This window comes from Papaver somniferum, chromosome 10 (assembly GCF_003573695.1).
Source record: "Papaver somniferum cultivar HN1 chromosome 10, ASM357369v1, whole genome shotgun sequence".
In the NCBI taxonomy this organism is placed as follows: domain Eukaryota; kingdom Viridiplantae; phylum Streptophyta; class Magnoliopsida; order Ranunculales; family Papaveraceae; genus Papaver; species Papaver somniferum.
This window is the reverse complement of record NC_039367.1, coordinates 43,871,304-43,877,774: the sequence shown is the minus strand read 5'-3', so window position 1 is coordinate 43,877,774 and position 6,471 is coordinate 43,871,304. Positions and strand designations below refer to the sequence as shown.

Below are 6,471 nucleotides of genomic sequence, written 5' to 3'. Positions count from 1 at the left end.
TGAAGATAATTTTATAGAGAACAGTGTGGTTATATACACTAATGGAAAGGATGGTACTGTGTCTAATGAAAGAATCCCAGTTACTTCTTGGTCCAGAGTGGTACAAAAACCTTCAACTGCAAGCACTTCTAATTATGCAATTAAGGAGCTTACAATTAATCAGGTACCAAACACTCAAGTTCCAACTGGCACTCAAATTCCTAGCAAATATAATTTTAGAAAGAATCCAGGAAAAGGAGGCACTAAAGGCCTCCAATCCAAATCATGAATGTCCTATTTTGGAATTTAAAAGGCCTTAGAAGAGCCAGGTCTCAAAATAAATTATGGGCTCTAATAAATCAGTTTAATCCTTCAGTGGTATGGGTTGCTGAACCTAAAGTAGTTTGCTCTTCTTCTTTTTGCAATAAATTAAACTTGCCTGGTATGGAAAGTATGGTGATTCATAATTCTGTCTCAAATAAAAAATGAAATATTTGGTTATTTAGGAATAAAAATTTACCTACTCCTATAGTAGTTTCAATGTCAAGTCAGATGATTACAGATGGTATTGCTGGTGTTCTTATTTCTGGTATTCATGCTCATGTGGGTGTGGTTCAAAAAAGGTTTTTATGGCCATAAATGGAAGTGATAAGTGGCTTAAATAAGCCATGGTTAGCTATAGGAGACTTTAATGCTATTACTTCAGCTGAGGAAAAAATTGGTGGTAAAAATCCAAATAGAGGTGCAATGATGGACTTCAATAATTGTTTAGATACTTGTGAGTTAATACAAGCTCCTAAAACTGGTCTTCTGCGTTCATGGTCCAATTGTCAACATGGAAGCAAAATGATATTATGCAATCTTGACAGAGCTGTTTTCAATCAATTATGGTTACAAAAATTTGAAGGATGGGGTTATAAAGTAGGTCTCAGAGTGGCATCTGATCATGCACCTTTACTGGGTGGATGTGCTCATATTCCTAAGCCACAAAATGCTTTGATGGGGTTCCAAAAAATGTGGTTATCACATCCAAATTTTATGGAGGTAGTATGTAAAAGTTGGTCTGAAAAAGTGGAAGGTAATCCTGCTTTTATCTTTCAGCAAAAACTTAAAAGGCTCAAAAATATTCTCAGAGAATGGAATTGGAATGTGTTTGGAAACATTAATGTTCAAGTTAAAGAAGCTGAAGCTACAGTACAAGAAGCTATGGTGAAGTCTGACAATACTCCTTTTGATGATGTGGCACTTAATAATCTAGTTGAAGCTCAAAATCTCTATAATTCCAAATAAGTTCAATTACATACCTTTGTGAAGCAAAAATCAAGAACAAAGTGGATTAAAGATGGTGCAGCAAATACTGGCTTTCTCCATGCTAATCTCAAAATTAGACAAGCAAGAAATATTATTAGTGAGTTGGAAGATGTTAATGGTGAAATTATTTCTGATCAGAAGAAGATAGCAGAGGAACTAGTAACTCATTTTGAGAAGAAGTTTCAGTATCAGAAAGTTGAACAGAATGATCACATCTTAAAAGGTATTCCAAAGGTGAGATAAGTGAAGATCAGAAAATGATTGAAGATATTCCAACTGCAGATGAAATCAAAGAAACTATATTTTCTATGGATCAAGACAGTGCTCCAGGTCCAGATGGTTTTTCAGGTTGTTTCTACAGGGCATGTTGGGATATCATAAATCAAGATGTAGTTGCAGCCATTCAGTTTTGTTGGGAAAAGAAGTTCATTCCTAAGGGTCTTAATTCTACCTTCTTAGTACTTCTTCCTAAATCTGTTGGTGCTAGAAATCCTAATCAATCAGGCCAATTGGCCTGAGTAATGTCATGTTCAAGATTTTTACTAAAATACTGGCTACAAGGATTGGTAAGTGATAGACACATTTTTGTGTCTGAATTGTCCTCTGTGTCTCAATTTTTAGTGCTTGATTTTGTACTTTGATAGGTTTCTAAAACACCTTAATATTTATCTATTGTTTATGCTTTCTTTGCTAAGTTTTCTTGTAAATCATGTATCTTATGTTTGTTTTTGAGTATTTAGGTACTTTGAAGTCATTTGGAACAAAAGAAGAAGAAACATGGCAAAAGTATCATTCCAAGTGTAACTGCTGTTGGAGACGAACTATTTCTCATTATTTGCTTTTATTTCTTCATCTCTGTTTGAAAAGCATGTCGGCTTTAGTGATGCAAATTATCTGTCTGAAAAGCACGACAGCTTTAGTGATGAATTGAAATTTAAGAGAAGAAGTGAATTTGAGAAATAAGGAAGAGACAAATGTTATTGGTGAAAGAATTCGAAGAAGAACAAAAGCGTCATTGCATGCAAATGCTGATGGGAGCTCGGCCAAGGATAATTGGCTACTGTGGAGGCACTAAATGCTACCATTTGGTGGCCTGAATCTGATTACTGGGTGTCTCAGACTGGGGTTCCTAGAGCTGGGGTGGCCATATCCAACCTCAATTCCTACAGAAGACCTAAACTTTAGAGAAAAATCATTTTTCTCATCATTGCATTTTCTTTCCTACTCCACCTGAAACAAAAATGGCGGCACAGAAAGTTTACAGATCCAGTGAAGAATCAGAAGAATGGGTATTCGAGTTGAGTCGAGTCTGTGATGTTCTGTGTTGATTGAAGAAGCCAGGGGTTGATTTGAGCTTGAGATTGACAGAAATTAGGGTTTGAAGTATGGTTTATGGACTGTAGACTGAATCGAAATGGAGTTAGGGTTTAGTCAACTGAGTGATTTCAGTTAATGGGTTTTTGCAGCTGTTGTTGTTGTTTGCGGTGTTGATGATGGTTAGATTCAAACTCAGATGCTGGATGAAGCCGTGAAAGGGAATGGAGGTTTGGGTCAACTGAGAGAAAAAGAAAGTGGATTTTCTGTGAATCGATGAGGAATGAGAAGCTATCAATGTTGATTTGAATTGCAGTGAAGAAAATCTAAGGGTTTCTGTGGAATTTGAGATGCTGAAAGAGTCAGATGCAGATTAAGGTGATTGAATTGCAGAGCTGATTACAAGAGAACTGATGGATTGAAATGGCTTAAGGAAGTGTGGTATTGAACCTGACTTGCAGGTGGTAGTTCTAATGAAAGGAAGACTGTTGAATCTGAGAGCAACAAGAGAAAAACACAGTCATGTGGAGCTCAACTGCAATGGCTGTGACAATATGTGTTGTGTTGCAGTTGTACTTGAATGGGTTCTCAAGAACTGGTTGCAGCTTCAGTGTTGTTGGTGTTGGCACTGATGGAGAACTGATGGCTTAACTGTGGCTGCAGGATCAATGATGACACACAGTAGATGTATGCCTAGGATATTGCAGGGAGTGATGGAGCTGTGATTTGTAATAGGTAGAAATTGCAGGTGCAAGGTGATATGAATTGGTTCTGGTGGTTGGTTGTTCTTGGTGTTGAGAATGGACTGTAATGAGGCAATGGCACTCGGAGTTGCTGCTAAAGAAGGTTGTGTATGAAACTATTGCAGATGGATATGAACCACAAGATGGCAGTGATGGTTGTAAGCTAAAAGAACTGAAGTTTGAGGAGTTATACAGGTTGCAGCTGGTTATGTCAAGAAGCTGAAAAGCTTGAGGAATTGCAGGTAGTGCAGCTGCTACTGAGCTGAAATGCAAAGATGAACTGGATCTAGTTGGAAGTGATGCTGCAATGAGGGTGAAGCAATGATGACGATGTTGATGTTTTGCGGAGGAACTGGTGGTAGAATGGTTTACAGGGAATGACTTTCCAAGCAGGAGTTTGCAGCTGTATGTGTGTGGAGATTAGAAGAACTGAGATGCTCGTTGTGTGTGGTGGTAATGCAATGAGTGATTTGAAGTGCAGATGAGAGGAGCTGATGTTGTTGGATGGACAGAGTCGAAGCTGCAGCTTGAGAAGGCACAACCATCATGGCTGGACTGAACTGGAGAACTGCAATCATTGTGCAGCAGCAAGCTCAAGCCTGTGCAAATGGATTTGGCATGGCAAGTTAGCCTACTCAGTTGAGTTAGCTGACTGATTCAACCTCTGACTCGGTCTGTTTGACCCGAGTTAACTCAATTAACTTCCCGAGTTGGTATGTTTGACTGGTGACCGGTGACTGTTTGCCGGTCACCTGAGATGCTTGGTGACAACTTTCCCGGCCAAGTTCCGGCCACTTTCAGGGACCTCCGACAACTACTTTCTGAGCAAATTTTTTACATGGGTTTCTCACACATGGGTTTGGTGGACTCTTATCTATTGGACCTTTGAAGACTTGACCTAACAAAAACATAAAAGCAAGGATTTTTACAACTTTGGGAGGACATATTATTCTTGGAGCTAAGGAGAAAGCCGCTTTTGTTTACACAACTAGGGTTTGCTTTCGTATTTATTTTTCATCTTCTTTATTTGATTATTGATTATGATGAAATCCATAGCTATAAGTAGCTAAATCTTATATTATTGGTTAAGGATGTAGTCCTATATCTACAACTTGTGCTTGATTAATACATTAATTTTCTCTCTTGATTATCGTTCAAATCTCTATTGTTTTAATAATCACATGATTGATATATTGTGATAGGACTTAGATGTTTGGTTATTTAAGTGGCCAGTTAATTGAACTTGCATCCTTGTCCATAGCTATTTTAAGGTTTTTCATCAAGCGATAACCCCGAATACGAGAGCATGATATGATTACGGTTTGTAGTGATACACTCTTTTAATCATATGTAGAGTTTGACCTTCGTCCGAATTGTCATGCGCAATGTATGACAATTGCATTGATTAGCCTATTTCCAAAACTTAAAGCTCCTAGGAATTGAACTTAATTAGCGCAAGGCGTTAGGTTATTCGTTAGGTAGAATTCACATAGGCGGCTCTAATGTGTGTGTTGATGAACTTAGGAAATTATTGGAATATCTTGCTCTCTTGATACTCTAGGCTTTTGATGATGAAGTGATTAAACTGTAATTCTAATCATGTATGCAAGCACATGTTTAAGATAGAAGATGAATTCCTTGACCAATATCTTTCTCTCATTGATTATTTCTCCAATTACTTTGCTTTTGATTTACTTTTATTGTTTACATAATAATCAGAAATCCCCCCAATTGGTTACTTTAGGAAATTGAATACATAATAACTACAATTGCCTCTCTGTGGAAACGAACTCTTTCTTATCATATACTTTAGGAAAGTGAAATTATTTTTGACGCATACGACAGCGATCATACTTATTATGGTGTTTTTATGTTTGTGTAGGTGTTTTTGGAGAAATACACTTGTGTGGAAAAAGTTGCTCAAAAAGTGCTATTTGGACCCGGGAAGACAGCTACTAAATGGACCCCAATTTCAGTTAACGGGCACTCAATTACTAAGGGGCACCACCGTTACTATTTGCACCCCAGGGCGCCCAATGCTATTAGCACCCCCTTATCTTTTAGGGGGAGGTCATCCCCAACCTTTCAAAATCCAGTTTTGGCGGGAACAGTTGCAGCGTACGGGAAGAATTAGGGTTCGAATTTTCTAGGTATTCCAGGGAGATTTAATCGCTACAGTTGGTTATATTCACCCTGTTACACCAAAATAGGACGGGTATATGGGTTAGAATCGATCAACAAGGGTCGAATCATTGCTTTTGGATAAAACAGAGTATCACGAGTACCCCGAGTTTTCTGTGTGTGATTAAGAGGTTTGCATGTGCCTGCTGCGAGTTTAACCACTTCTTGGATGATGAATGGACGTGTTTGGAGTGTTTTTACACGAGAAAACAGCGTGAGAAGATAAATCAGGAACAAAAATATCTCGAGAATATTTGCATTTACTGCCGAGTAATGGAAGAATTTTTGGAGTGATTGCGCGAGGTTTCTTGGTTCTGTTAGCTATATAAAGGCTTCTAATGTATCATAGAAGGGGGATGGAGAGTTAGGGGTTGGAACAGAGAGCAACAGAGTGATCAAATCACGAGTTGCAGAGAGAAGTTTCTACTGCTGCAGAGAAGATGAACATGAAGAACAATAGCTGTTAAGGACAGTCGTTTTCTAGGGTCGTATATTTCAAGCTGTTCTGTAACAGTCCACTAGTCACGCTTATCTTCAGTTAGTAACACCTCTTATAACAGTGTTTCTTTGTAACAGTTGCATCTGTAACAATTATAACTGTTACAAAGGCCCTGTTTTATACATTTTCTCCTTGTAAACACCTTTTTGAGCAATGAAAAATTCCTTTGAGTGTGTTTTCACCATGCAGAGCTAGACCCCATCACTGGGACAACGGAGGAAGCAACTTTTCATGATTGTGGTAAATGAATTAATTATTTTATTGACTTTTTGCATAGATTTAATTGTTTTATGATTTCTATTAATTATTTGTTATTTTGTTAGATGCCGCATGCTTAGTTCTAAATACTTTAGATGCGTCATGCTTTTAACTTACAAATAATATTTTTCGAAATCTATTTTTGGCAAAGAACTAGAGTCACAACTTTTTTTGTTTGAGCTATAT

The 6,471-nt window shown here is 37.7% G+C and overlaps 1 long non-coding RNA gene across 1 annotated transcript; it reads left to right on the top strand.

The window, feature by feature from the left end:
- Nucleotides 1-2,461: 2,461 nt before the first annotated feature.
- On the top strand, nt 2,462-6,211 carry LOC113319009. Its single transcript, XR_003345007.1, has 2 exons — nt 2,462-4,340; nt 5,230-6,211. It is a non-coding gene; the product is annotated as an uncharacterized LOC113319009 (long non-coding RNA).
- Nucleotides 6,212-6,471: the final 260 nt, after the last annotated feature.